Here is a 6000-nt window from a genome sequence, read left to right on the forward strand (position 1 = left end):
GATTGACCTTTAATCCCTTAGATGCCATCAACAGGGTAAAGTCAACAACTAATACGTCACTGACCTTGATGTTGTGGCCAAAAGAACTGCATTGTCTGCTTAACTCAACTCTGGCAAGCTCCTATTCCTTTTCTGTTGACATATGGTGTTGTCCACACACACCCTTCTCTGATCCCCTTCACATCCATAATCTGCTCACTAATCTCTGCCTCTGGTACGTAGAGTACACATCTCAGGACCCACGTGGTGAGTGATCACCATGTGTAATAATTACTCTAGTTTTCCCATCTCTAGCAGAGTAGACTTCAGGATTATCCTGTCCACATGGTCAAATGCTGAACTCAAGTCCATAAATGGCATGTAGATTGGGCTAATTCATCCCTTGCACCGAGATAAGGTATGCATTTAGACCCTGATGAACTGGCGTCTGATCATAATCCCTTTCCCCACACCCACTTCTCCAGCCTTTTTAATAGGAACCCCACAAAGATCATTGAGGTTACATACAGTAATACGACCAGGCGATAGGATTATGCAGAGTACTTGTTTTCCTTTTTATAAATTGGGACTATAATCCCCACCTTCCAGCTCACTGGGATGCATTTGGTTAGAACAATTGCATTAAAAACGTGAACCAGGAAAGGGATCCGTAGATCAGATCTTAAGTAAAAACTATTGTCAGAACCGTGTTACTCCCCAATGATATGAACTGTCGCTGTCTGACCATCTCCTTCATAGTTACAGGTGGCGACGGCTCAGGCCTATCTGGTTTTATCCAGTCCATTTCTGGTTCACTCTGAGTCACATGTTCGCTACTAGAGTTCCCGGCATATAGAGCTGAAGAGTGCTTAATCCAATCTGTCTCAGAGATGAGGAATTCTTGCTCTCCCGAACATCCAGTATCAAGCCCATTAGTGTTCCTGGCCACAATATTCCAAAACAGTTTTGCATCAAATGTATAATCTGCACCCTCCTTTTAGACAATTCACTTTTGTAATCTCTTCCGTTTGTCCTTATCTATAGTATGTCTGGATTAGGCACTTTTAAGACACTTAACAGGGTTCTTTTTTTACTTTTAAACCAACAGACAACCGGAATAGGTTCTCCTGTGGTGTACTTTACCAGTTTGAGGCATGTTTTCATAATATTCCCCCACACACCTCAATAAACTTCTGAAATGTTTAATGGCAGCAGCAGGCATGAAATCAGTATAGAAACCATCATCTCAGCTCACATTGCAACATAGCCATCTGCCATTACCTTATCTCATAAAAGCAGTAGTATAAACAGGACGCTTCTTTAAGGGATTATTTTTCCAGGCCCAAACCGTGATAAATGATTATAGTCAATTTTGTTTCTCTTAACAAACTGAAAACCTTAGAGACTGCACCACCACTTCATTAAAGACAATCATTATTCATAATGGTCTCATACTGTCCATTATCAAAAGTGTAACTGCCCGGTAAGTCTGGTGCATGCCTCCTGTTCATTGATCTCAAGCCTGTTTCCAAATGGCTCTTCCACAAATAAAGCAATTTATCACAGACAACAGGATCTACCAGTTGGGGTCTCTACATCATTATCACAAGACAAATCTTCACCCATCCCCACTGTATAGGAGGTGCTCCCCTTTCAACTTAATATAGATACAATGATAGGTCGATCAAATAGGTCACTCTCCTGTCCATCACTGTAGAAATCAGGATGAGATTGCCTTTATTAAAAGTAAAAATGTGCACATGGCAAAGCACACACTTGGTTTGAAGTGACATGAGAAATGAAGAGTGCTTTAATATTCCATAGGATATAAGGGATATATAGCACAAGGATATATTATGAATAATGGATACAACATGAGAAATGCTTAAATAAATGAAGAGTAAAGCTCCCTTAAGAAAGGCACAGTGCCAGACAAAAATACATTTTAAAAAGAATATTCAAATGTTAAATGGTTTCCAGTTCTAAGCCTAGTGTGGAGAACTATACCCCATGCCAAGAATTTTCAGACAAGCAAGAGGGAATGACGCATTTGGAGACAGTTTTTGGCAGCATCTCCTAGTGAGATAATGAGGTTTGTTAGGTTAAAATTGTTAGGTTAAAAATGGAATTGACATAAAAATGAGACTAAAATTAGATTAGGTCAATTATCTATCTTCTTATGGAAGAGGGAACAAAGTGTGTCATACAAACTAATTTGTGAGACCAGCTGTACTATTTTGGCACCATAAAATAAGAGTGTATATATTCTCCAACTTTGTTCAGCACCAAACGAACTTGGCATAACCTCAAAATAAGATAAGGACCAGACATTTGACACCTGGAGATGATCTTGGCAGGAGTTCAACAGTGTCATAGTTGTGTCCAGCCATGTCTGAAATAGGCATATGAAATTTGTACATCAGAGAAAATTGTGGATGCCAGATATGCTGATGTAAAATTGTTGTGCATGTGATGAAGTTATCCAATGCTAATGAGGAATGTTTACCCTCTGACTAATTTGGCCTATCAGAGCATAGCATTTTACAAGGTGTTAATTTGCATATAAGTGTTGCATAAACATAGAACATCTATAAAGATAGATTGGAGGCAAAAATACATTTGAGTGTGTCCTGTCCCTGGAGGAATAAAGACGCATTTTAAACCTCCCAGGCGTCTGATTTGCCTGCCTCTGCCTGAGCGATGTCTGATATGGGTGGGGGAGAAAGGACCCCCTGTACACCACTCTAAGATTGAAATCTCCACCCACTATCACAGGGCTGTCACATCTATCTGTGGAATGGTCACTAACTATTGCTGTTTTTACATATTTAGAAAATTCAAGGAGGCCATGTCAACTTTGTCATTACAAAAGTTGACTAAATCAAATGTGCATAATATATAGCATTCACTAATTTTCCACCTTAATTTTACTGAAATATAAATTGCTATGGCCCTCATGGTTAACCCTTCGACGTTGGCCTAACAGCTGCAGTTGAATAAACAGAATAGACCTGTACGGTAATTAGCTCCAGCCACCAGGTTTCCTGAAATGGGAGAATCTGATATTCCCTTATAAACTCCCACCAATCATTTATTAATAATGTATCCCTAAGACCCACTATATTCCATACTAAAATGTTTAGTTCATTGTGGCTCCTACCATTTCCACAGCCTATCCAAACCTTCACCCAGGATTTCTGATATAAAACCACTATCCTAAGACCGTCCCTGATTAGAAGAAGCCACCATGTCGGAATGGTCATGGACTAAGCTATTTGCCTCTGCTTCCTCCCTAAACCATTTGTGATCCTGCCCCAATTTCACCTGTCCCGTCCTAATGACATCACTTGTCGTCAAAACAATGGCTTCTAAACCACCAAGAGGGGTGTACCTACTGACAGTAAGAAAATCTGGTGGGAATCCCAAAGCACAACCTCCACCCGCATGTTTAGCCTTCTCTCCACTGAATGACTGAGATTCTGGTTGTTGTGGAATGAATGTATTGCTACTCTTTCCTCCTCAAAGTATCCTCTCTCAGGGGTTTATTGAAAGCATCTAATGGGAAAAGGCCACTATAACAAGTGATTTGGTATCTGTGAGGCTCGCAAAGAAGATCCTAAACCTTGCAGGGATGGTTCAGGGTAACCATAACACAGTCAGTATGGAAGTGTTTTGCCATCGATAAATCATTTCCCATTTGCAAATGACATCTTTTATTGACATAATGAGTCAACTTATTTATTAGTGAAATAGTATGCTTTTAATGGTTACCCTCCAAAGGCAGAATATTTGTCAAAACTAAGACCGGCAGCGAGGGGGAGCTGACCGAGGATGTAATTTCAGTATACATTTCAAACCAACGCTGAGTCTTCTGTGAATCTGAACCTTTTCCTGGCTTTGATTTCCACACATCCCTCCCTCTTCACTAGCTTCATTCTGTTTAGCCATCGCATTTCTATCCTGTTCAGTACTTGGGTTGGAGGATGACATGGCCAGCTTAGTTGGTGGTGTGTCTCGAAGAATTATTACTTCATCCTTTTCATATCCTTTTTTTCCATCTCTCTTCTAAACTGGATGCTTTTCTTCATGTTTAATATTCTTAAAACAACCACAACTAACAATAGGAATAACTAAGTTTTAATCCAATGAGCTCCATTTGCTAGAACATCCTCGCCCTTTTATTAATTGATAAATGTTATCCAATCCAATTTGTTTGACCAATATAGACAGAACTTTGTTAATATTCAGTATATGTCTTTCTGCAATTGCCATGTGGGTGGGTCTTCTTCAGTGCCATTTGTGTCGCCAAAATCCCTCTAGAGCCCGTACCCATTTCCAATTCAGACTCTACCGTTTCAATACTGCCGTCATCTTTGAGAACTTCCAACTTTAAACCTGTACCTATCGGGTACACTCCTTTGGTCTTACAATGTCAAGATCTAATCCCAGTGTACTTGCACCCGATTCAAAATGGTTTCCAATTCAGCAGGGGCATTCTCCATATCCAAACTCCTACCAATGGTTAAGAGCCAACATATTCTTTTCTTCTATTGCACCCCAGCTTTCCCTAGGGAGTTTTCCAAAGTCCCTCATAGTGCCATTTTATCTGCGCTTCTGCTTTTCTGGGTCTTCGTTGTTGTCTCTTGCCCTCCCTCTTAACGTTATTACTGATACTACCCACCTGATGGGCCTGTTGCACCTTTTGCTTCTTCCAATAACCCCCAAACCACCCCCAAGTGATCATTAGCCTTTCTCTTCCCCATCTGATAAGAAACCCCAATAATCATTGCATAGATCAGCAACAGCAGACAGCAACAGCTCTAAAAATGCACAACAATAAGCAGCAATAATATTAATTAAAGTAAGCCTGATAACCATGGGCGTCTTACCAGGTCCGTCCGACTATTGGCACAACAAAACCAACTGAGGATTCTTAAGAAAATTGTGGTCAGAAAATTCCTCCTTGATATGATATGATATGGCATTTATAACGCGCCTATACACAAATGTTTCAAGGCGGGACGAGGCAAGGGAGGAGAAACAGAGGGAAGATAGAGACAACGATCCTACTTGGCCAGGTGACATTAAGATCGCGAAGTGCTATTTGTTTAAACTGCAAGAAGTGAATTGAATATTTAAACATTTTAAATGCACCGTTAGCAACATTAATATCACTGTGAGAGGAGAGAGAGAATCTGACTAGCTTGAGCTTCCTCTAGCCCAGTCCCCCCACCTCCCCACCTCCCTACTTATCAGTGAATTAGTTTATACAGTCAAATCATCCAAGGACTCGCGAAGGGGCCTGGGCATCCATAAGAGGTTCATGACCAAAACAATCCTCTTTAAAGGTACCCTGCACTTACCATGTATTTATTTATTTGTTTGTTTATTTATTTATTTATTTATTGGGTATTTATAATGTGCCTATACAGGAAAATCTAACGTTAGCAGTGTGAATAACCAAGTGAAGGGGAATGCCTGACTGGCTTAGTAGGTTTGTCAAGTCTGTCTCTGTTACCCAATCAACACTGTGTAATGACCTAAAGAGCAAAAACAATCTAAAATACGGAAAAGTGATCAGTGGACAAACGACCACCTAGTCACACTGTCAGCAAAATAAAGTCGCTCCTCTTGGAATCCTTGGTTGACAGGACTCTTACTTGTAGTAAAGATAAAAAGGTTGTACCGCATTGGCAAAAATAAGCCTGACTCACCAATCACAACCGAAAAGAGGGGAAATAGGAAGCAATGATGGAAGGCCCTAAATCCCTAAAAGCCCACAGCAGTGGTGCCCTTAACTTTGGCGGCCTTCGCCTCTTGGCCTCATAGGGCTGGGGCAAGTGGTGAGAACTGCTGTGGGCAACGTTCCAAGCACCAAATCACATGGAGAAAGCTATATCCCTTGGCACATCACGGTGCACAACAGCAGCACCCTCAGCCTCTAGGGCTTTGCCTCTGGAGCTCATGGGGCCCACATCTTAAATGATGTGGGGAGTGGCGGCATCTGTAGGCAATGTTCAA

Source organism: Ambystoma mexicanum, chromosome 9 (assembly GCF_040938575.1).
Source record: "Ambystoma mexicanum isolate Mex_15411 chromosome 9, UKY_AmexF1_1, whole genome shotgun sequence".
NCBI lineage: Eukaryota > Metazoa > Chordata > Amphibia > Caudata > Ambystomatidae > Ambystoma > Ambystoma mexicanum.